This window comes from Pleurodeles waltl, chromosome 5, assembly GCF_031143425.1.
Source record: "Pleurodeles waltl isolate 20211129_DDA chromosome 5, aPleWal1.hap1.20221129, whole genome shotgun sequence".
Classification (NCBI taxonomy): Eukaryota; Metazoa; Chordata; class Amphibia; order Caudata; family Salamandridae; genus Pleurodeles; species Pleurodeles waltl.
The window spans coordinates 839,165,851-839,192,220 of NC_090444.1; the positions used below are offsets into that span (position 1 = coordinate 839,165,851).

Consider the following 26,370-nt stretch of genomic DNA (forward strand, 5'->3'; position numbering starts at 1 on the left):
TCTGTATCTAGAGACCTCATTCTCCCCTACTCAAAAATGAGCATTCCTGCTACCTATTCCTCCTTCAAGGGCTCAAAGGCAACTGCTGATTCTGGGCTTAAATAAACGGTTATCAGTTGCAGAAATAGGGAAATAATTATATTTCTAGAATTTACTAATGACAAACAAAGAATCATGGAATGCATTTGTTTTACCAAGTAGATTTCTGCAGAATGAAACAAATAGGGATGCTCTAAAAGAGGATGACTGGATGTAAGTTCTCTATGTAAAATGCCCAAATCAATAATATATCAAATAGACATATTGAAAGCAATGGGTGTGTGTGGTGGGAGGCTGTCACTGCCAAGTGAGTTTCTTTCCTTTGATTTGAGAATGTTCAACACATTTGTGGCATACTGTATGCATTTCATGTTCGCATAGTATGAGAACTGCTTTGCGAGCATAGGAGAATTCCCTGGGTAGACATTATGAAGAAATTATATTGGGGATTTGGAAAATTAGTTGAATTTCCATATGGGAATTTGTTAGGTAAAAACTATGGACCTTTATGTTGTGCAACTTAAGGTATCTTTTGGGTCGCAATTATAAAAATTGCTTCAATGAATCGGTGAATGGCAAGAGGCCTGCTTCTGTGAATACTACTCAAATTGCTTCGATGTGAGCAATAAGCATTTCCAACGAGACCACTAATTACTTGAGTCTTCACAGTGCCATGGAAATCTTAGTAACACACTGAAGATTTCCTTTAGCCCCTAGTCTTTCAAGTGAGGTGAAGTTTCAATTTGGAGCTGGCAAAACAGACATTTGTCCTGTGAACCTATCCCAACATATTTGGAAAGGAAAGGATTCATTTTAGCAACTACCAACTGCTCTGAGCAGGCGTTAAAAGTTCCGTAAAAAACAAGGCAAGGAAATCTGTTTAATTTCCTTGCGCTTTTTTTTTGCCCCCCCCCCCCCCCCAACGGGGGAATGCCCGCTTTGCATACATTATGCCTGGGGCAGGCATAATGCAGCGCAAAGGGTTACAAGTTGGTGCAATACATGCATTGCGCTACTTTGTAAATATGGTGAGAAGATTTTGGCCAAGTTGGGCCACAATAGCATGAAAAAAATAATGCTAATGTGGCACAAGAAGGCGCTAGGGGCTTATAAATATGCCCCCACGTCCTTTCTCAGATCCAGCACTCACTCAAGAAACCCGAGCTTGTGTCATTAGAGGCTTAGTAAAAGTCTCATATGCAAAATAATGGGAGCAAATATTACATTGATATTTACAATAGAAATTTGTGGGAAGATGGGCTTCTAATCCACCTGGATGTTTTGCTTTTTGATCACCTGGTTTTAGACCTTTTAGTGTGGTGAAGCCTCTTAACCTAGGACTCAACCACAGTAAACTCAAGACAAATTGACTGCATATGTCTACCACCAGTGTTTGCCTTTTAAAGTGAGGCCAATGCGGTGCAGCAAGGCTAAGAGGGACATGGCTGGTTACACATGAACACGTGTGCAATTGCATGTGCAAGCTTGTGAGGGCTGTGCGTGGGAGACACCTTTCATGCACAGCCCAGGAACTATGCACAGGTAGCCTGGTGCAGAAGGGACTCTGCAGGGTTGGCTATTGACCTTGGAGAGACCTCATAATGTGTACTGCTGTACATCAATCATCCAGTTGACACCCTGTGCCAGGAAGGGGACCTGACCAAACCCACTAACCAAAGGAGGGAGCTCAGACCGCTGTAGCCTAACCCAGAGGGGTCTTCTTTGAAGATTTTCTGTGGAAGGCCCCGTCAGTGATGTCAGCAAGGGGTGGAACTGAGACCCCCAGAGCAGATGTGGCAAGTGATTCCTTAATGACGGCATTTTAAAATATACAAGAAGGCTGTGTAGGAAGGTTGGGACGGGGCATAGATGTGATGTATCACATCACGATAGGCCAGAGGTATGTCCCAGCTCGAAACTCCTACCTCCACTTAAAGGTTCTGCACAGGGGACAGCGTACCTCTTTTGGGTGTGCTTTTCTGTGGACAATGAAACTAGAGGCAACCACCGTGGAGAAAAGGAAGGAGGAACCCCTAACTGTCATTTGGACTACGGATTCTGACTGTACTGACCCCAGGACCAGTGGGGCACTCCCTAGGAATGCTGCTCCCCTTACATCTCCTGAGGACTAGATTGGGGAAAGACTGGGCTTCTGCCCAGGGGAAAAACAAAGGGAAAAGGTAGCGCAGGGAGCCAGTGAGACCAGCACCCTGTAGATTTCATCACTTTAGAGGACAGGAAGCCTACAGAAAGTGCTCCAGGTAGCTAGGACTCAGCACAAGGAGCAAGATGAGACCAAGACCATCCATATTGGCACCACAGGGCCCGAGATATGGCATTTCTTTAAGTTTGGGTGACTTTGACTGTAGGATGCTGGCCTGGCTTATATTGGGTACCTGATGGTACTTACACTTTGTGCCAGGTCAAGTTATCCCTTATTGGTAGATTAGTAGTGTTCTAGCAACTTAGGCTGATAGAGGTAGCTATAGCAGAGCAACTTAGGCTGAACTAGAAGACATGCAAAGCTCCTACTACACCACTTATATCATTTAGGGACTATATCATAAGAAAGACAATACTCAGAGTTACCAAAAATAAAGGTAGTTTATTTTAGTGACAATATGCCAATGGTATCTCAGAGGATATACTCTCTTAGGAGGTAAGTAAAATACACAAAATATACACACAAACCAAAACCAGGTAAGTAAAACAGTCAGAAAGTAGTGCAAACACTGTAGAGTATAATAGGATGCAATAGTCCAAGGGGCAACACAAACTATATACTAAGAAAGTGGACTGCGAACCACAAATGGACCCATAGGCTAGTGTAGTGTGGAGAGGGTCACTGGGAGTGTAAGAAAACATTAAGGGTGTCCAAGCAAGATACCCTACCCCAAGGCCCTAAAAAGTAGGAGTAAAGTGCTACTACTTCCCCAGAAACACACTAAACTCGTGATAGAGGCTGCTGCAAAGACCACAACAGACTGCAAAGCACTGAAGATGGATTCCTGTACCTGAGGACCTGCAAAGGAAGGGGACCAAGTCCAAGAGACGTGAAAGTGTCCAGGGGGGGCAGGAGCCCACCAAACCTCAGATGTAGGTGCAAAATGGCTTCCTCCAGATGGAAGAAGCTGAAGATCCTGCAACAACGAAAGATGCTAGGAACTTCTCCTTTGTGCTGAAGATGTCCCACAGAGTGCTAGAGGATGCAGAGTTGTTTTCTTGGAGAAAGACCACAAATAAGCCTTGCTAGCTGCAAAGGTCATGGTTGTAGAAAAAGGTACTGCCCGGGCCCAGGAAGGACCAGGATGTCGCGAGTTGGGAGAAGAGACAGAGGGAGCCCTCAGCAATACAGAAAGCCCATGAACAAGAAGGCAGCACTCGCAGAAACCCATTGTTGGAGGCTGGCCTGGCTTGTAGTGGGTACCGGAGGTACTTACACCTTGTGCCAGGTCCAGTTATCCCTTATTAGTGTAGAAGAGGTGTTTCTAGCAGCTTAGACTGATAGAAGGTAGCTATGGCAAAGCAGCTTAAGCTGAACTAGGAGACATGTAAAGCTCCTACTATACCACTGGTGTCATATGCACAATATCACAAGAAAACACAATACACAGAAGTACTAAAAATAAATGTACTTTATTTTTATGACAATATGCCAAAAGTATCTCACTGAGTACCCTCAGTATGAGGATAAGATATATACACAAGTTATATGTACACAAACCAAAATTATGCAGGTAATAGCAAGAAAAGTAATGCAAGCAGTGTAGAATTACTGTAGATTGCAATAGGAGCACATAGGTATGGGGCAACACAAACCATATACTCCAAAAGTGGAATGCGAACCACTAATGGACCCCAAACCTATGTGAGCTTGTAGAGGGTCGCTGGGACTGTAAGAAAACAGTGAGGGTTAGAAAAATATCCCACCCTGAAAAGTAGGTGTAAAGTGCACCTACTACCCCCCCCCCCCCCCCGAGAGCACAGAAGTCGTGATAGGGGGTTTCTGCAGGAAGAACAAATACCAGCAATGCAACAACAGTGGATTTCCGGACCTGAGTACCTGTAAGACAAGGGGACCAAGTCCAACAGTCGCGACAGTGTCGAGAGTAGGCAGGAGCCCAGGAAATGCCAGCTGAGGGTGCAAGGAAGCTGCCACTCCACTGGATGGAAGAAGCTTGGAGTTCTGCAAGAAAGAAGAGAGCTAGGGGCTTCTCCTTTGAAAGACAAATGTCCCACGTCACGATGAAGCTTGCAGAGGTGTTCCCACGCAGAAAGACCACAAACAAGCCTTGCTAGCTGCAAGGGTTGTGGTACAGGTTTTTGGGTGCTGCTGTAGCCCAGGAGGGACCAAGATGTTGTCACTTGGAGGTGGAGACAGAGGGGGTGCCCAGCAACTCAGAGAGCCCTCACAGAAGCAGGCAGCACCCACAGAAGTACCTGAACAGGCACTTGGAAGAAATGTGAACAGGAGTTCACCCGAAGTAACAAAAGGGAGTCCCACGACGCCGGAGGACAACTCAGAAGGTTGTGCACTGCAGGAAGGAGTGTTAGGAACCCAGGCTTGGCTGTGCATGAAGGTAATCCTGGAAGAGTGCACAGAAGCCGGTGCAGCTGCAAATAACGCGGTACCCAGCAATGCAGTCTAGCATGGGGAGGCAAGGACTTCCCTCCACCAAACTTGGACTGAAGAGTCACTGGACTGTGGGAGTCACTTGGACAGAGTTGCTGAGTTCCAGGGACTACGCTCGTCGGGCTGAGAGGGGACCCAGAGGACTAGTGATGCAGTCTTTTGGTGCCTGCGGTTGCAGGGGGAAGATTCCGTCAACCCACAAGAGATTTCTTCAGAGCTCCTGGTGCAGGGAGGAGGCAGGCTACCCCCAGAGCATGCAGCACCTGGAAACAGTTTAGAAAGCCGGCAGGATGAAGCAATACAAGGTTGCTAGTAGTCGTCTTGCTACTTTGTGGCAGTTTTGAAGGCGTCTTGAGCAGTCAGCGGTCGATCCTTTGGCAGAAGAGGAAGAGAAAGATGCAGAGGAACTCTGATGAGCTCTTGCATTCATTATCTGGTTAGATCCCCAAAGCAGAGACCCTAAATAGCCAGAAAAGGAGGATTGGCTACCAAGAGAGGCAAGAGCCTATCAGAAGGAGCCTCTGACGTCACCTGCTGGCACTGGCCACTCAGAGCAGTCCAGTGTGCCACAAACACCTCTGTTTCCAAGATGGCAGAGGTCTGGGACACACTGGAGGAGCTCTGGGCACCCCCCCCCCGGAGGTGCATGTCAGGGGAGTGGTCACTCCCCTTTCCTTTGTCCAGTTTCATGCCAGAGCAGGGCTGGGGGATCCCTGAACTGGTGTAGACTGGCTTATGCAGAGATGGGCACCATCTGTGCCCATCAAAGCATTTCCAGAGGGTGGGGGAGGCTACTCCTCCCCAGCCCTCACACCTATTTCCAAAGGGAGAGGGTGTTACACCCTCTCTCAGAGGAAGTCCTTTGTTCTGCCTTCCTTGGCCAGGGCTGCCTGGACCCCAGGAGGGCAGAAACCTGTCTGAGGGGTTGGCAGCAGCTGCAGTGGAGACCCTGGAAAGGCAGTTTGGCAGTACCCGGGTTCTGTGCTAGAGACCCGGGGGATCATGGAATTGTCCCCAAAATGTCAGAATGGCATTGGGGTGACAATTCCATGATCTTAGACATGTTACATGGCCATGTTCGGAGTTACCATTGTGACGCTGTACATAGGTAGTGACCTATGCACAGTGCATGCGTGTAATGGTGTCCCCGCACTTACAAAGTCCGGGGAATTTGCCCTGAATGATGTGGGGGCACCTTGGCTAGTGTCAGGGTGCCCACACACTAAGTAACTTTGCACCCAACCTTCACCAGGTAAAGGTTAGACATATAGGTGTCTTCTAAGTTACTTAAGGGCAGTGGTAAATGGCTGTGAAATAACGTGGACGTTATTTCACGGAGGCTGCTGTGGCAGGCCTGTGTAAGAATTGTCAGAGCTCCGTATGGGTGGCAAAAGAATGGCTGCAGCCCATAGGGATCTCCTGGAACCCCAATTCCCTGGGTACCTCAGTACCATATACTAGGGAATTATATGGGTGTACCAGTCTGCCAATGTGAATTGGTAAATTTAGTCACTAGCCTGTTAGTGACAAATTTGAAAAGCAGAGAGAGCATAACCACTGAGGTTCTGGTTAGCAGAGCCTCAATGAGACAGTTAGGCATCACATAGGGAACACATATAGGCCACAAACTTATGAGCACTGGGGTCCTGGCTAGCAGGGTCCCAGTGACACATAACAAACATACTGACAAAATAGGGTTTTCACTATGAGCACTGGGCCCTGGCTAGCAGGATCCCAGTGAGACAGTGAAAATACCCGGACATATACTCACAAACAGGCCAAAAGTGGGGGTAACAAGGCTAGAAAGAGCCTACTTTCTCACACAACCCCCCCCCCCCCCCCAAACGAAGGACAATAAGGCTAACCTTGGCCAGTTGAGTCTTTATTGTCTAAGTGGTGATAAGTGAAGAGTAGCTCAGCAATAGACTGGTTACTCCCTTTATCATCCACTAGATGGTAACTTCCCTGTGGGGATGTAAACCACCCTGTTTGAAGTTCTTTAGCTAACCAACAATGTGAAGATATATTCTCAGAGTTACTATCAGTAAGTTTTAGTTTAGAACAGTGGAAATTGTCCACTGGACCTACTTCTAGTGATGAGAATGCCAGACAGGGATGCTGTCTCAGTAAAGCCATAGCTGGGCAAAAACTTTGTCCATATGGCTGTAAGAGAGAACAGGGATGCTGTTTCTCTTGTTTTGGAGCAGGGCAGGGATGCTGTCCTATGAGCTCTACACTAGGGCAGGGCTGCTGTCCTAAGTGTTTTGAGGCAGTGCAGGGTTGCTGCACTAAAGTTTCTCTGGGAGGGTTGGAGGGATGCTCCATGTTAACTACAATGGTGGACTTTTTCTCATCAATATTAGATATCCCACAGAGAGGTACATCCTCCTCAGGGAGTACAGCTGTGCCAGCTGATGGTTCCCTTGGTACAGGTGCCACCCCAGGAGAGGTTTCTCCTACCACAGGAATGGTATCCTGAATGGCAGGGTGGGTAGGGGATAATGTGATGCCCTTTTTACTTGTTGTTGGAGAAGGATACTGAGTTTTCAGGCCTGTTCCTCTCCTTCTCTTTTTCATTTCAGAGAAATGAGAGGAAGCAATTCCTCAGGGATACCCAGCATGGCTGCATGGGTATAAAACTCTACCGCAGCCCAACCTGAGGTCTCTAGGTCATTACCTAAGATACAGTCTACAGGTAAGCTAGGTGACACTATCACCTGCTAAGGGCCAGTAACTCCACCCCACCTAAGCTGAACTATAGCTAAGGGAAGAAACTTAGTGGAGTTATGGACATCAATAATCTTGTACTATTGTCCAATGATGTGTTGTTCAGGGGGCACTAGGTTTTCAGCCACCAAAGTGATACTGGCACCTGTGTCCCTGTAGGCCTGGGCCTCAACACCATTTATTGAAACTGCCTGCCTGTACTTATCCATTGTAAGGGGACAAGCAGCCAGTGTGGCAAGGCCAATGCCACCAGGTGTGACAGGAACTGTCTTGGGACTGACTACCTCAGTTTCTATGATGGACCCATAAATGAACCCAACTACACCTTTACTTTGATTGTTGCCAGCAGTCCCACCACTATTACCACTAATGCTAGGGGCACTAGAGTTTGATGTATTAGTAATGGTTGGCTCAGGGGGTTTACCTGGACAGGACTTATCCCCTTGCCAATGGCCTTTATTTTTACACACATAGCACCAAGGCTTTTTAATGTGTGTATGTTGTGAAGAAGAGGAAGAATTTGATTTATCCCCACCCCCTGAAGAGTGTTTAGGAGTTGAAGAAGGATCTTTGGTTTTACCCTTATCAACATGCTTATCCTGAGATTTTTCACCATCTTTCTTCTTGCCATTCTTCTCACCCCCTGTAGGAAAGTACCATCTTGCCTGGCATGTTACCCCCTTATTTCACTGTATATATGTTGTTTTAGTTGTATGTGTCACTGGGACCCTGCCAGCCAGGGCCCCAGTGCTCATAAGTGTGCCCTGTATGTGTTCCCTGTGTGTTGACTAACTGTCTCACTGAGGCTCTGCTAACCAGAACCTCAGTGGTTATGCTCTCTCTTTGCTTTCCAAATTGTCACTAACAGGCTAGTGACCAATTTCACCAATTCACATTGGCACACTGTGAGAAGGTAGCCTCTTTCTAGCCTTGTTACCCCCACTTTTGGCCTGTTTGTGAGTGTATGTCAGGGTGTTTGTCACTGTTTTCACTGTCTCACTGGGATCCTGATAGCCAGGCCTCAGTGCTCATAGTGAAAACACTATGTTTTCAGTATGGTTGTTATGTGTCACTGGGATCCTGCTGGTCAGGACCCCAGTGCTCATAGGTTTGTGGCCTATATGTATGTGTCACTGGGACCCTGTCACACAGGGCCCCAGTGCTCATAGGTGTGCATGTATACGTTCCCTGTGTGGTGCCTAACTGTCTCACTGAGGCTCTGCTAACCAGAACCTCAGTGGTTATGCTCTCTCATTACTTTCAAATTGTCACTAACAGGCTAGTGACCAATTTTACCAATTTACATTGGCTTACTGGAACACCCTTATAATTCCCTAGTATATGGTACTGAGGTACCCAGGGTATTGGGGTTCCAGGAGATCCCTATGGGCTGCAGCATTTCTTTTGCCACCCATAGGGAGCTCTGACAATTCTTACACAGGCCTGCCACTGCAGCCTGAGTGAAATAACGTCCACGTTATTTCACAGCCATTTTACACTGCACTTAAGTAACTTATAAGTCACCTATATGTCTAACCTTTACCTGGTAAAGGTTAGGTGCAAAGTTACTTAGTGTGAGGGCACCCTGGCACTAGCCAAGGTGCCCCCACATTGTTCAGAGCCAATTCACTGAACTTTGTGAGTGCGGGGACACCATTACACGCGTGCACTACATATAGGTCACTACCTATATGTGGCTTCACCATGGTAACTCCGAATATGGCCATGTAACATGTCTATGATCATGGAATTGCCCCCTCTATGCCATCCTGGCATTGTTGGTACAATTCCATGATCCCAGTGGTCTGTAGCACAGACCCTGGTACTGCCAGACTGCCCTTCCTGGGGTTTCACTGCAGCTACTGCTGCTACCAACCCCTCAGACAGGCAGCTGCCCTCCTGGGGTCCAGCCAGGCCTGGCCCAGGATGGCAGAACAAAGAACTTCCTCTGAGAGAGGGTGTGACACCCTCTCCGTTTGGAAAATGGTGTGAAGGCAGGGGAGGAGTAGCCTCCCCCAGCCTCTGGAAATGCTTTGTTGGGCACAGATGTGCCCAATTCTGCATAAGCCAGTCTACACCGGTTCAGGGACCCCTTAGCCCCTGCTCTGGCGCGAAACTGGACAAAGGAAAGGGGAGTGACCACTCCCCTGACCTGCACCTCCCCTGGGAGGTGTCCAGAGCTCCTCCAGTGTGCTCCAGACCTCTGCCATCTTGGAAACAGAGGTGCTGCTGGCACACTGGACTGCTCTGAGTGGCCAGTGCCACCAGGTGACGTCAGAGACTCCTTGTGATAGGCTCCTTCAGGTGTTAGTAGCCTTTCCTCTCTCCTAGGTAGCCAAACCCTCTTTTCTGGCTATTTAGGGTCTCTGTCTCTGGGGAAACTTCAGATAACGAATGCATGAGCTCAGCCGAGTTCCTCTGCATCTCCCTCTTCACCTTCTGATAAGGAATCGACCGCTGACCGCGCTGGAAGCCTGCAAACCTGCAACATAGTAGCAAAGACGACTACTGCAACTCTGTAACGCTGATCCTGCCGCCTTCTTGACTGTTTTCCTGCTTGTGCATGCTGTGGGGGTAGTCTGCCTCCTCTCTGCACCAGAAGCTCCGAAGAAATCTCCCGTGGGTCGACGGAATCTTCCCCCTGCAACCGCAGGCACCAAAAAGCTGCATTTCCGGTCCCTTGGGTCTCCTCTCAGCACGACGAGCGAGGTCCCTCGAATCCAGCGACACCGTCCAAGTGACCCCCACAGTCCAGTGACTCTTCAGCCCAAGTTTGGTGGAGGTAAGTCCTTGCCTCACCTCGCTGGGCTGCATTGCTGGGAACCGCGACTTTGCAAGCTACTCCGGCCCCTGTGCACTTCCGGCGGAAATCCTTCGTGCACAGCCAAGCCTGGGTCCACGGCACTCTAACCTGCATTGCACGACTTTCTAAGTTGGTCTCCGGCGACGTGGGACTCCTTTGTGCAACTTCGGCGAGCACTGTTTCACGCATCCTCGTAGTGCCTGGTTCTGGCACTTCTCCGGGTGCTACCTGTTTCAGTGAGGGCTCTTTGTCTTGCTCGACGTCCCCTCTCTCTGCAGGTCCAATTTGCGACCTCCTGGTCCCTCCTGGGCACCAGCAGCGTCCAAAAACGCCAAATGCACAATTTGCGTGTAGCAAGGCTTGTTGGCGTCCATCCGGCGGGAAAACACTTCTGCACAACTCTCCAAGGCGTGAGAGATCCATCCTCCAAAGGGGAAGTCTCTAGCCCTTGTCGTTCCTGCAGTATTCACAGTTCTTCAGCCTAGTAAGAGCTTCTTTGCACCAACCGCTGGCATTTCTTGGGCATCTGCCCATCTCCGAGCTGCTTGTGACTTTTGGACTTGGTCCCCTTGTTCCACAGGTACCCTCAGTCAGGAATCCATCGTTGTTGCATTGCTGATTTGTGTTTTCCTTGCATTTTCCCTCTAACACGACTATTTTGTCCTTAGGGGAACTTTGGTGCACTTTGCACTCACTTTTCAGGGTCTTGGGGAGGGTTATTTTTCTAACTCTCACTATTTTCTGATAGTCCCAGCGACCCTCTACAAGGTCACATAGGTTTGGGGTCCATTCGTGGTTCACATTCCACTTTTGGAGTATATGGTTTGTGTTGCCCCTATCCCTATGTTTCCCCATTGCATCCTACTGTAACTATACATTGTTTGCACTGTTTTCTAAGACTATACTGCATATTTTTGCTATTGTGTATATATATCTTGTGTATATTTCCTATCCTCTCACTGAGGGTACACTCTAAGATACTTTGGCATATTGTCATAAAAATAAAGTACCTTTATTTTTAGTATAACTGTGTATTGTGTTTTCTTATGATATTGTGCATATGACAGTAGGTGGTACTGTAGTAGCTTCACACGTCTCCTAGTTCAGCCTGAGCTGCTTTGCTAAGCTACCATTATCTATCAGCCTAAGCTGCTAGACACCCTATACACTAATAAGGGATAACTGGGCCTGGTGCAAGGTGCAAGTACCCCTTGGTACTCACTACAAGCCAGTCCAGCCTCCTACACATACTGGAACACCCTTATAATTCCCTAGTATATGGTACCGAGGTACCCAGGGTATTGGGGTTCCAGGAGATCCCTATGTGCTGCAAAATTTCTTTTGCCACCCATAGGGAGGTCTGACAATTCTTACACAGGCCTGCCACTGCAGCCTGAGTGAAATAACGTCCACGTTATTTCACAGCCATTTACCACTGCACTTAAGTAACTTATAAGTCACCTATATGTCTAACCTTTACCTGGTAAAGGTTGGGTGCTAAGTTACTTAGTGTGTGGGCACCCTGGCACTAGCCAAGGTGCCCCCACATTGTTCAGGGCAAATTCCCCGGACTTTCTGAGTGCGGGGACACCATTACACGCGTGCCCTGTACATAGGTCACTACCTATGTACAGCGTCACAATGGTAACTCCGACCATCGCCATGTAACATGTCTAAGATCATGGAATTGTCACCCCAATGCCATTCTGGCATTGGGGAGACAATTCCATGATCCCCCGAGTCTCTAGCACAGACCTGGGTACTGCCAAACTACCTTTCCCGGGGTTTCACTGCAGCTGCTGCTGCTGCCAACCCCTCAGACAGGTTTCTGCCCTCCCGGGTCCAGCCAGGCTTGGCCCAGGAAGGTAGAACAAATGACTTCCTCAGAGAGAGGGTGTTACACCCTTTCTCTTTGGAAAAAGGTGTCAGGGCTGGGGAGGAGTAGCCTCCCCCAGCCTCTGGAAATGCTTTGATGGACACAGATGGTGCCCATCTCTGCATAAGCCAGTCTACACCGGTTCAGGGATCCCGCAGCCCTGCTAGTGCCCCTAGTAATAGCAGTGGTGGTGGGAGCAAACCTACTAATAGCCAATCCAAGGGAGTAGCTTGGCTCACTTTTGGTAATTTAGTTGGGGTTGGTCTTGTTAGGGAGAACACAGAGGCTGTGTTAGTCTCTGAAGGTGCCACTGATTTGGCCACCTTGGTTGCTTGTCCCCTTAATATGGATAAGTAGAAGCAACTTCCCCTAATAAATGGTGTTGAGGTTCAGGCCTACAGGGACACAGATGCCAGTGTTACCATGGTAATAGAGGAACTGGTACACCCTGAACAACACCTACTTGGTCACCAGTACCAAGTGACAGACGCTCATAACAACACTCTTAGCCACCCCATGGCTGTTGTGAATCTCAACTGGGGGCGGGGTTTACTGGTCCAAAGAAAGTTGTGGTTGCCTCAGACTTACCTGTAGACTGTCTACTAGGGAATGATTTAGAGACATCAGTTTGGGCAGAAGTGGAGCTGGAGGCTCATGCAGTAATGCTGGGCATTCCTGGGCATATTTTTGCTTTGACAAGGGCTCAGGCCAAAAAGCAAAAAGGACAGGGTGACTTGGATCCTGGAAGAATGGACCAAGTGATCCCTAAAGCAGGGGTTAGTAAGGGTAAATCCTTACCCACTATCCCTCCCTCTACAGATGATTCTACTTCTGAGGAAGAAGAATTTCCCCCCTGTGCAGAACCTTCACCAGAGGTGCTGGCAGCAGACATTGCTGAGCCTTTGGGTGGAGGGTGGCCTGCCAGGGAGGAGCTGAGTGTGGCACAGCAATTCTGTCCCACATTAGAGGGTCTCAGACAGCAAGCTGTCAAACAGCAAAATGGGGATGTCAGTGACTCACATAGAGTTTACTGGGAGGACAACCTCTTGTATTCAGAGGCAAGGGACCCAAAACCTGGAGCAGCCAGGAGATTGGTCATTCCCCTGCAATACAGAGAGTTCCTCCTAACTCTGGCACACGAGATTCCCTTGGCTGGACATTTAGGGCAAATTAAAACATGGGTAAGGCTTGTCCCCCTGTTTCATTGGCCTAGGATGTCAGAGGACACAAAAGACATTTGCATGTCCTGTGTGACCTGCCAAGCCAGTGGCAAGACTGGTGGCACACCAAAGGCTCCCCTTATTCCACTACCTGTGGTTGGGGTTCCCTTTGAAAGGGTAGGGGTTGACATAGTTGTCCCCCTTGACCCTCCTACTGCTTCAGTGTAGGAAAGTACCATCTTGCCTGGCATGTTACCCCCATTTTTCACTGTATATATGTTGTTTTAGTTGTATGTGTCACTGGGACCCTGGTAACCCAGGGCCCCAGTGCTCATAAGTGTGCCTGAATGTGTTACCTGTGTAGTGACTAACTGTCTCACTGAGGCTCTGCTAATCAGAACCTCAGTGGTTATGCTCTCTCATTTCTTTCCAAATTGTCACTGACAGGCTAGTGACCATTTTTACCAATTTACATTGGCTTACTGGAACACCCTTATAATTCCCTAGTATATGGTACTGAGGTACCCAGGGTATTGGGGTTCCAGGAGATCCCTATGGGCTGCAGCATTTCTTTTGCCACCCATAGGGAGCTCTGACAATTCTTACACAGGCCTGCCACTGCAGCCTGAGTGAAATAACGTCCACGTTATTTCACAGCCATTTTACACTGCACTTAAGTAACTTATAAGTCACCTATATGTCTAACCTTTACCTGGTAAAGGTTAGGTGCAAAGTTACTTAGTGTGAGGGCACCCTGGCACTAGCCAAGGTGCCCCCACATTGTTCAGAGCCAATTCACTGAACTTTGTGAGTGCGGGGACACCATTACACGCGTGCACTACATATAGGTCACTACCTATATGTAGCTTCACCATGGTAACTCCGAATATGGCCATGTAACATGTCTATGATCATGGAATTGCCCCCTCTATGCCATCCTGGCATTGTTGGTACAATTCCATGATCCCAGTGGTCTGTAGCACAGACCCTGGTACTGCCAGACTGCCCTTCCTGGGGTTTCACTGCAGCTGCTGCTGCTGCCAACCCCTCAGACAGGCAGCTGCCCTCCTGGGGTCCAGCCAGGCCTGGCCCAGGATGGCAGAACAAAGAACTTCCTCTGAGAGAGGGTGTGACACCCTCTCCCTTTGGAAAATGGTGTGAAGGCAGGGGAGGAGTAGCCTCCCCCAGCCTCTGGAAATGCTTTGTTGGGCACAGATGTGCCCAATTCTGCATAAGCCAGTCTACACCGGTTCAGGGACCCCTTAGCCCCTGCTCTGGCGCGAAACTGGACAAAGGAAAGGGGAGTGACCACTCCCCTGACCTGCACCTCCCCTGGGAGGTGTCCAGAGCTCCTCCAGTGTGCTCCAGACCTCTGCCATCTTGGAAACAGAGGTGCTGCTGGCACACTGGACTGCTCTGAGTGGCCAGTGCCACCAGGTGACGTCAGAGACTCCTGCTGATAGGCTCCTTCAGGTGTTAGTAGCCTTTCCTCTCTCCTAGGTAGCCAAACCCTCTTTTCTGGCTATTTAGGGTCTCTGTCTCTGGGGAAACTTTAGATAACGAATGCATGACCTCAGCCGAGTTCCTCTGCATCTCTCTCTTCACCTTCTGATAAGGAAACGACCGCTGACCGCGCTGGAAGCCTGCAAACCTGCAACATAGTAGCAAAGACGACTACTGCAACTCTGTAACGCTGATCCTGCCGCCTTCTCGACTGTTTTCCTGCTTGTGCATGCTGTGGGGGTAGCCTGCCTCCTCTCTGCACCAGAAGCTCCGAAGAAATCTCCCGTGGGTCGACGGAATCTTCCCCCTGCAACCGCAGGCACCAAAAAGCTGCATCACCGGTCCCTTGGGTCTCCTCTCAGCACGACGAGCGAGGTCCCTCGAATCCAGCGACGCTGTCCAAGTGACCCCCACAGTCCAGTGACTCTTCAGCCCAAGTTTGGTGGAGGTAAGTCCTTGCCTCACCTCGCTGGGCTGCATTGCTGGGAACCGCGACTTTGCAGCTACTCCGGCCCCTGTGCACTTCCGGTGGAAATCCTTCGTGCACAGCCAAGCCTGGGTCCACGGCACTCTAACCTGCATTGCACGACTTTCTAAGTTGGTCTCCGGCGATGTGGGACTCCTTTGTGCAACTTCGGCGAGCACCGTTTCACGCATCCTCGTAGTGCCTGTTTCTGGCACTTCTCTGGGAGCAATCTGCTTCAGTGAGGGCTCTTTGTCTTGCTCGACGTCCCCTCTCTCTGCAGGTCCAATTTGTGACCTCCTGGTCCCTCCTGGGCCCCAGCAGCGTCCAAAAACGCCAAACGCACGATTTGCGTGTAGCAAGGCTTGTTGGCGTCCTTCCGGCGGTAAAATACTTCTGCACGACTCTCCAAGGCGAGAGGGATCCGTCCACCAAAGGGGAAGTCTCTAGCCCTTTTTGTTCCTGCAGAAACCTCAGCTTCTTCTGTCCAGTCGAAGCTTCTTTGCACCCGCAGCTGGCATTTCCTGGGCATCTGCCCATCTCCGACTTGCTTGTGACTTTTGGACTTGGTCCCCTTGTTCCACAGGTACCCTAGATTGGAAATCCACAGTTGTTGCATTGCTGGTTTGTGTCTTTCCTGCATTATTCCTCTAACACGACTATTTTGTCCTTAGGGGAACTTTAGTGCCCTTTGCACTCACTTTTCAGGGTCTTGGGGAGGGTTATTTTGCTAACTCTCACTATTTTCTAATAGTCCCAACGACCCTCTACAAGGTCACATAGGTTTGGGGTCCATTCGTGGTTCGCATTCCACTTCTGGAGTATATGGTTTGTGTTGCCCCTATCCCTATGTTTCCCCATTGCATCCTATTGTAACTATACATTGTTTGCACTGTTTTCTAAGACTATACTGCATATTTTTGCTATTGTGTATATATATCTTGTGTATATTTCCTATCCTCTCACTGAGGGTACACTCTAAGATACTTTGGCATATTGTCATAAAAATAAAGTACCTTTATTTTTAGTATAACTGTGTATTGTGTTTTCTTATGATATTGTGCATATGACACTAAGTGGTACTGTAGTAGCTTCACACGTCTCCTAGTTCAGCCTAAGCTGCTCTGCTAAGCTACCATTATCTATCAGCCTAAGCTGCTAGACACCCTATACACTAATAAGGGATAACTGGGCCTGGTGCAAGGTGCAAGTACCCCTTGGTACTCACTACAAGCCAGTCCAGCCTCCTACATTCAGACAATAGGTTTATCTTGGTGGTAGTGGACCATGCCACAAGATATCCTGAAGCAATTCCTCTAAGGACCACTACAGCACCTGCAGTGGCAAAAGCCCTCCTGGGAATCTTTTCCAGGGTGGGTTTCCCAAAAGAGGTGGTATCAGACAGGGGTAACAACTTTATGTCTGCATACTTGAAGGCCATGTGGAAGGAATGTGGTGTAACATACAAATTCACCACAGCTTATCATCCACAAACAAATGGACTGGTAGAGAGGTTTAATAAAACTCTCAACGGAATGATAATGGGACTCCCTGAAAAACTCAGGAGGAGATGGGATGTCCTGTTACCTTGCCTCCTTTTTGCTTACAGGGAGGTACCCCAGAAAGGAGTGGGCTTCAGCCCCTTTGACTCCTATTTGGGCACCCTGTAAGAGGTCCTCTAACACTTGTAAAGGAGGGTTGGGAACAACCTTTAAAAGCTCCTAAACAAGACATAGTGGACTATGTACTTGGCCTAAGATCCAGAATGGCTGAGTACATGAAAAAGGCCAGTAAAAACCTTCAGGCCAGCCAAGAGCTCCAAAAGCAATGGCATGACCAGAAGTCTGTTCTGATTCAGTGCCAACCAGGACAGAAGGTGTGGGTCTTGGAGCCTGTGGCCCCAAGAGCACTCCAAGACAATTGGAGTGGACCCCACATCATTGTTGAAAAGAAGGGAGAAGTCACCTACTTGGTTGACTTGGGCACTGCCAGGAGTCCCCTTAGGGTGCTCCATGTCAATCGCCTAAATCCCTACAATGACAGGGCTGATCTCACCCTACTCGTGGCAACAGATGAAGGACAGGAAGAAGAGAGTGACCCTCTCCCTGATCTCTTCTCTTCCACAGAGCAGGATGCTCTAGTGGAAGGTGTAGTTTTGGCAGACTGTCTTACTGCTGAGCAGAAAGACCACTGCATAAATCTCCTGGGTCAGTTTTCTGAACTCTTTTCTACTGTGCCAGGCACCACTTCTTGGTGTGAGCACACTATACATACTGGAGACAGCATGCCTGTCAAAAGTAAGATCTCTAGGCAGCCTGACCATGTCAGGAACTGCATAAAACAAGAGGTTCAGAAAATGCTTGAACTGGGAGTGGTTGAACACTCTGAAAGCCCATGGGCCTCTCCTGTGGTGCTTGTACCAAAGCCTCACTCTAAAGATGGGAAAAAAAGAAATGAGGTTTTGTGTAGATTACAGAGGTCTCAACCAGGTAACAAAAACTGATGCTCACCCTATACCCAGGGCAGATGACCTAATAGATACACACTGGCATCTGCCAAGTATCTAAGCACCTTTGATTTGACTGCATGGTATTGGCAGATCAAGTGATCAGAGGATGCTAAAGCAAAAACTGCATTTTCGACTATTGGAGGGCACAACCAATACACAGTAATGCCCTTTGGTTTGAATAATGCACCTGCCACTTTTCAGAGGTTGGTGAATACAGTCCTGCAAGGGTTGGAGGCTTTCAGTGCAGCATATCTAGATGATATAGCTGTCTTTAGCTACACCTGTGATGATCACCTGGTCCACCTGTGGAAAGTTTTGGAGGCCTTGCAAAAGGCAGGCCTCACTATCAAGGCTTCAAAGTGCCAGATAGGGCAGGGGAAAGTGGTTTATCTGGGACACCTGGTAGGTGGAGAACAGATTGCAGCACTTCAGGGGAAAATCCAAACTATCATAGATTGGGTTCCCCCTACAACTCAGACCCAGTTGAGAGCCTTCTTAGGCCTCACTGGGTATTACACGAGGTTCATTAAAAACTATGGCTCCACTGCAGCCCCACTTAATGACCTCACCTCTAAGAAAATGCCTAAAAGTTATTGTGGACAGCTAGCTGTCAGAAAGCTTTTGAGGAGCTGAAACAGGCCATGTGCACTGCACCTGCCCTAAAAAGCCCATGTTACTCCAAGAAATTCATTGTTCAAACTGATGCATCTGAATTAGGGGTAGAGACAGTCTTATCACAACTCAATTCTGAGGGCCAGGATCAACCTGTTGCTTTTATCAGCAGGAGGTTGACCCCTAGAGAAAAGCGTTGGTCTGCCATAGAGAGGGAGGCCTTTGCTGTGGTCTGGGCACTGAAGAAGTTGAGGCCATACCTGTTTGGCACTCACTTCATTGTTCAGACAGACCACAAACCTGTACTTTGGCTAAAACAAATAAAAGGTGAAAACCCTAAATTGTTGAGGTGATCCATATCTCTACAGGGAATGGACTATACAGTGGAACATAGACCTGGGAGTACCCACTTCAATGCAGATGGACTCTCCAGATATTCCACTTAGACAATGAAGTCTCATCAGGTCATGGCTAGTCTTTTTGTCCTTCGTTTGTGGGGGGGGGGTTGTAGGAAAGTACCATCTTGCCTGGCATGTTACCCCCATATTTCACTGTATATATGTTGTTTTAGTGTATGTGTCACTGGGACCCTGCCAGCCAGGGCCCAGTGCTCATAAGTGTGCCCTGTATGTGTTACCTGTGTGATGACTAACTGTCTCACTGAGGCTCTGCTAACCAGAACCTCAGTGGTTATGCTCTCTCTGCTTTTTAAATTGTCACTAACAGGCTAGTGACCAATTTCACCAATTCACATTGGCATACTGGAACACCCTTATAATTCCCTAGTATATGGTACTGAGGTACCCATGGTATTGGGGTTCCAGGAGATCCCTATGGGCTGCAGCATTTATTTTGCCACCCATAGGGAGCTCTGACAATTCTTACACAGGCCTGCCACTGCAGCCTGAGTGAAATAACGTCCACGTTATTTCACAGCCATTTTACACTGCACTTAAGTAACTTTTAAGTCACCTATATGTCTAACCTTTACCTGGTAAAGGTTGGGTGCTAAGTTACTTAGTGTGTGGGCACCCTGGCACTAGCCAAGGTGCCCCCACATCGCTCAGGACAATTTCCACGGACTTTGTGAGTGCAAGGACACCACTACACGCGTGCACTGGACATATGTCACGACATATGTATAGCGTCACAATGGTAACTCCGAACATGGCCATGTAACATGTCTAAGATCATGGAATTGTCACCCCAATGCCATTCTGGCATTGGGTAGACAATTCCATGATCCCCCGAGTCTCTAGCACAGACCCGGGTACTGCCAAACTACCTTTCCCGGGGTTTCACTGCAGCTGCTGCTGTTGCCACCCCTCAGACAGGTTTCTGCCCTCCTGGGGTCCAGCCAGGCTTGGCCCAGGAATGCAGAACACAGGACTTCCTCAGAGAGATGGTGTTACACCCTCTCCCTTTGGAAAAAGGTGTCAGGGCTGGGGAGGAGTAGCCTCCCCCAGCCTCTGGAAATGCTTTGATGGGCACAGATGGTGCCCATCTCTGCATAAGCCAGTCTACACCGGTTCAGGGATACCCCAGGCCTGCTCTGGCACGAAACTGGACAAAGGGAAGGGGAGTGACTACTCCCCTGACCTGCACCTCCCAGGGGAGGTGCCCAGAGCTCCTCCAGTGTGCTCCAGACCTCTGCCATCTTGGAAACAGAGGTGCTGCTGGCACACTGGACTGCTCTGAGTGGCCAGTGCCAACAGGTGACGTCAGAGACTCCTTCTGATAGGCTCTTACCTGTGTTGCTAGCCTATCCTCCTTCCTAGGTAGCCAAACCTCCTTTTCTGGCTATTTAGGGTCTGTGCTTTGGGAATTCTTTAGATAACGAATGCAAGAGCTCTTCAGAGTTCCTCTGCATTTCTCTCTTCACCTTCTGCCAAAGGATCGACCGCTGACTGCTCAGGACGCCTGCAAAACCGCAACAAAGTAGCCAACGACTGCTACTGCAACCTTGTATCGCTTCTCCTGCCGTTTTCTCGCCTGTTTCCTGGTGGTGCATGCTCTGGGGGTAGCCTGCCTCCTTCTTGCACCAGGAGCTCTGAAGAAATCTCCCATGTGTAGGAGGCTGGCCTGGCTTGTAGTGGGTACCAAGGGGTACTTACACTCTGTGCCAGGTCCAGTTATCCCTTATTAGTGTAGAAGAGGTGTTTCTGGCAGCTTAGGCTGATGGAAGGTAGCTATAGCAGAGCAGCTTAGGCTGAACTAGGAGACATGAAAAGCTCCTACTATACCACTGGTGTCATATGCACAATATCATAAGAAAACACAATACACTGATATACCAAAAATAAAGGTACTTTATTTTTATGACAATATGCCAAAAGTATCTCAGTGAGTATTTTTAGTATATCTGTGTATTGTGTTTTCTTATGATATTGTGCATATGACACCAGTGGTATAGTATGAGCTTTTCATGTCTCCTAGTTCGGCCTAAGCTGCTCTGCTATAGCTACCTTCTATCAGCCTAAGCTGCTAGAAACACCTCTTCTACACTAATAAGGGATAACTGGACCTGGCACAGAGTGTAAGTACCCCTTGGTACCCACTACAAGCCAGGCCAGCCTCCTACACATGGGAGATTTCTTCAGAGCTCCTGGTGCAAGAAGGAGGCAGGCTATCCCCAGAGCATGCACCACCAGGAAACAGGTGAGAAAGCCAGCAGGATGAAGCGATACAAGGTTGCAGTAGTCGTCTTTGCTACTTTGTTGCGGTTTTGCAGGTGTCCTGAGCAGTCAGCAGTCGATCCTTTGGCAGAAGGTGAAGAGAGAGATGCAGAGGAACTCTGATGAGCACTTGCATTCGTTATCTGAAGAATTCCAGAAATCAGAGACCCTAAATAGCCAGAAAAGGAGGTTTGGCTACCTAGGAAGGAGGATTGGCTACTAAGAGAGGTAAGAGCCTATCAGAAGGAGTCTCTGACGTCACCTGCTGGCACTGGCCACTCAGAGCAGTCCAGTGTGCCAGCAACACCTCTGCTTCTAAGATGGCAGAGGTCTGGGGCACACTGGAGGAGCTCTGGGCACCTCCCCTGGGAGGTGCAGGTCAGGGGAGTGGTCACTCCCCTCTCCTTTGTCCAGTTTCACGCCAGAGCAGGGCTGGGGGATCCCTGAACCAGTGTAGACTGGCTTATGTAGAATGTAGATATGGGCAGCATCTGTGCCCATCAAAGCATTTCCAGAGGCTGGGGAAGGCTACTTCTCCCCAGCCCTGACACCTTTTTCCAAAGGGAGAGGGTGTAACACCCTCTCTCTGAGGAAGTCCTTTGTTCTGCCTTCCTGGGCTAAGCCTGGCTGGACCCCAGGAGGGCAGGAACCTGTCTGAGGGGTTGGCAGCAGCAGCAGCTTCAGTGAAACCCCGGGAAAGACAGTTTGGCAGTACCCGGGTCTGTGCTAGAGACTCAGGGGATCATGGAATTGTCTCCCCAATGCCAGAATGGCATTGGGGTGATAGTTCCATGATCTTAGACATGTTACATGGCCATGTTCGGAGTTACCATTGTGGCCGCTATACACAGGTAGTGACCTATGTATAGTGCATGCGTGAAATGGTGTCCCCGCACTCACAAAGTCCGGGGAATTTGCCCTGAACGATGTGGGGGCACCTTGGCTAGTGCCAGGGTGCCCACACACTAAGTATCTTTGCATCCAACGTTCACCAGGTGAAAGTTAGACATATTGGTGACTTATAAGTTACTTATGTGCAGTATACAATGGCTGTGAAATAATGTGGGCATTATTTCAGTCAGGCTGCAGTGGCAGGCCTGTGTAAGAATTGTCAGAGCTCCCTATGGGTGGCAAAAGAAATGCTGCAGGCCATAGGGATCTCCTGGAACCCCAGTACCCTGGGTACCTCAGTACCATATACTAGGGAATTATAAGGGTGTTCCAGTATGCCAATGTGAATTGGTAAAATTGGTCACTAACCTGTTAGTGACAATTTGTAAAGAAGAGAGAGCATAACCACTGAGGTTCTGGTTAGCAGAGCCTCAGTGAGACAGTTAGGCATCACACAGGGATTACATACATATAGGCCACAAACTTATGAGCACTGCGGTCCTGGCTAGCAGGGTTCCAGTGACACATAACAAACATACTGACAACATAGGGTTTTCACTATGAGCACTGGGCCCTGGCTAGCAGGATCCCATTGAGACAGTGAAAACACCCTGACATATACTCACAAACAGGCCAAAAGTGAGGGTAACAAGGCTACTTTCTCACAAGTGGTCTGCCTGAGACTGTTTGGAGGACAAACTAGACAGTTGACATGTAAAAATGTGTATGTCCTGTGTTTTTGAAGGTGACAAATGAACCCAGTGGCTGTGTTACTTGGCTTAATCAGTATCAATGCTTAATGGTGTATTTGACATAATGGAAACTCCTATGCGGTTCCATGTATCAGCAGGGGCAGTGCTTTTTGAAATGGGTGGTGTCCATGGAGGTGATCACAGGTGTGTGGGCTGCATCTGTTTCTCACCAGTCCTGTAGGTGAGACTTGCATTCTAAGGGCAAACAGACATCATTTTCACAAGGGAAGCAATCTGAATGTGCTAACAGGGCTTTGAAACTAGAAGACAGTGTATAAGTTGACCTGACATCCTTGCAGTCAGATGTTCTATGGCAATGGCATACCATAGGAAAGGGTGTAGCACAATGGTTTGCTAATGTTGGTCTGTGTGTGTAGGGGAGGGAATATCAGGGTACACATCTTAGTATTCCAGTGACCTCTTCCGACAGGTGGGTTGTGACCAGGTGCTTGGGTGTGTCAGGAGTTAGGAAATGGGCTGACATGTACATGGAATGTCATGTGTGCAATGCTGCTCATATGTGTGGCACTGTGCTGTCTATGTTCTGCTTGTATAGGACTCTGGTCACAGATATTCCTTGCAAATATTGGATGCTGTTGGACTTACTGCTGTAAAGGGTCTGGTCAGGCATTCCTGTTACTGATGCCCAAGCACATTGACTGCCTCATGAATGAGGCTTGTTTTCCCCTTATTGAGTGATGGTGTCTTATTTGTGTGCCATATGCTGCGTTGGACCTTGTTTTCAACATGTATGTGTGAAATAGTTGTGGTCCTCTGCTATTGGCTATCAAAGGAGAAATGTACATGATATATGTCATTAAAGTGTGTGTGTTTGTGACCATTGTATGTTAGGCATCACATTAGCTCTGGGATGTTCTGTGTCCTACTCAGTATCTTCTCAGCAATGCTCCATGAGGCAACACTCTTATTCTGATAAGTAGAGATGAAGGTGTGCAAAAAGGAATAGCCAGACCATGATATGGTGATTAGAATAGGTCTTTATTTAAATTCGTTAACTAAAGTGGTGAAGGTGATCATATTCAAAAGAAATTGTTGACGATCTGTTGCCGCCTGCGTATACTAGCAGCCGTGTTCTGTAGTTCCCCCTCCTGTTGCAGGCCAGCATCCTCCTCTTCCTCCTCTTCAGGCATGTGTGGCTCTGGTTCCAGGAGGGGAATGTTTCTTTGGATACAAATGTTGTGCAATATTGCACATGTGAGGATGATCCTACAGACCATCTCCAGGGAATATAGGAGGCTACCACCAGTGATGTCGAGGCACCGGAACCTTGACTTGAGGATGCCGAAGGTCCTCTCGACAATGCTGCGTGTCCTCTAATGGGCGTCATTGTAGGCACGCTCTGCAGCAGTACTTGGGTTGCCAAATGGTGTCATAATCCATGGCTGGATGCCATACCCCTGATCAGCTGCAAGAGAAAATGATTGGGATCATGTTGATGTACCTGACCCTATTGAAATGACCTTTCATGGCAGTAGTTGTCTTGTGTTGTCTGTGACTCTTTTGTGTAATAATGTGGCATCCTATGCTTGTAGGATGTACCATCTGCATTGTGTTTTTTCCTTGGCAGAACGAGTGTTTGTCTGCTAACCGTTTGTCAGCAGTATGTTTTGGGATTTGCAGTACAGTGTGCCGTCCCTAGCATTGTGACTTTCTGATACAGGTGTCCGTGTGTCTTCACTGGGGGTGAGATGATAGTTCCATGCACAGTTAAAATTTACAGAGTTGTTAACACGTTCATATCAATGTACCCTGGACATCCCATACCTTTAGACTTAGGCAATGGATTAATGTAAAGGTCATTGGGACACTTACATTTTGCAAGGTGCCATTTGTGCGACCCACTCCATACGTTGTGATCTTTGACTTCTTAACATTAGGCTGTACAGTAATTTCCGATGTGTGACAGGTTCAATGGTGACCTAAGAAACATGGCTAGCGATGTCACGACCTCAGTGTGTTCCTGTTCACATGTTGCTGTTGTGGTGTATGTGTTGTGTGTCCTAAAGGGTTGCTGTGCAGTGTGTATATAAGTAGGTTTTTGTACTTACCAACAATTAGTCCATTGCCATACCGTCCATCCTGGAAGTGTTCATTGATGGTGCAGTGACGGAAGATGTATGAGTCATGGACACTCCCAGGATATTTAGCCACGATGTTGGTGATCAATCCCTGGTGATCGACTATGGCCTGCACGTTGATGGAATGTGTGTGCTTCCTGTTGCGGTAGAGGTGTTCAGTTGCAGCAGGTGGCACAAGGCATACATGTGTGCAGTCGATTGCACCAAGGACGTGTGGGAAGCCACTGATGACGTAGAACCCCTGTTTTGTTCCTGCTGCTTCTGCAGTGTGTTATGGAAGCAGATGTCAGTCGAATGATGGCATCTAGTACTTTGGGCAAAAAGGCGGAGAATGATGGTTGTGATATTCCGCCAACCAGGGCACCAGTTGTTTGGAAAGAGCCACTTGCCAGAATATGAAGTACGGCAAGCAGCTTTGTTTCTGTTGGGATGGTGCGGGGTATCACCAAAGTGGGGGCCAACTGCTGTTCAATGTTGCGCAGCAGCTGCTGAATGGCCTGCCAGTTCAACCGGTACCTCTGGATGATGTCGTGTTCCCTGAGGCCTTGAAGGGTGGTTCTGGGGTGGAATATCCTCTCCTGCCTTCTGTGCTGCCTTTGGGGTCCCTGCTGGTGTTGTTGTAGCTGCTGTTGTTGCTGCTGGGCTCTGCATCTGCGTGCACGCTGGATTAGTATCACCTCCATGGCTCCCTGTTGCTGCTCTGCTGCTCTGCTTCTCTGCTGTTTGTTCTGTGTGTGCTGATTAAATACAGGTGTGTTTGCCCCATTTTAACACCTGCCCTGACCCAGGAGTTGAATTTTTACGCAAATCGGGCCGTGCGTCATTTTCTGGCTCCGCCTCCCGGCCGTGCGTCATTTTTGCCCGAAAGCATAAATACGACGCACGGGCGTTTAAGCCATTTTTTTGGACGGGAACGCATACCTTGCATATAATTAATGCAAGGCGGGTTGCCGCATCCAAAAAATGACGCACACAGTCCGCAGGCTCGGGCGTCAAAATTTAAATATGGGGCAACGTTTGTGCTGATTGTGCATCAAAAAGTTTGACGCACAATCGGCGCAGACGGAGTATAAATATGCCCCTAAGTGTGAGGGCATCCTTGCACTAGCAAAGGTGCCCCACACAGTCCAGGGCTAATTCCCCGGACTTTGTGAGTGCAGGGACACCATTACATGTGTGCACTACATACAGGTCAATACATATATGTAGCTTCACAATGGTAACCCTGAATATGGCCATGTAAGGTGTCTAAAATCATGGAATTGCCCCCATCCCAAATCCGGTATTGGGGAGCCAATTCCATGCATTGTGGGGGCACCACCATTCACCCCCAGTACTGCCAAACCAGCTCTCTGAGGCTTGCACTGTAGCTACAGGTGCTGCCACCTCACAGACAGGGTTCTGCCCTCCTGTGAGTATAAGTCAGGGTGTTTATACTGTCTCACTGGGATCCTGCTAGCCAGGGCCCAGTGCTCATAGTGAAAACCCTATGTTGTCAGTGTGTTTGATATGTGTCACTGGGATCCTGCTAGCCAGGAACCCAGTGCTCATAAATTTGTGGCCTATATGTGTTCCCTGTGTGGTTCCTAACTGTATCACTGAGGTTCTGCTAACCAGAACCTCAGTGG

At 48.6% G+C, this 26,370-nt stretch overlaps 1 protein-coding gene across 7 annotated transcripts in view; it reads left to right on the plus strand.

Moving 5' to 3' along the window:
- Positions 1 to 26,370, plus strand: part of VIT (vitrin) — a 1,755,407-nt gene that overhangs the window by 1,135,761 nt on the left and 593,276 nt on the right. The window lies entirely within an intron of this gene.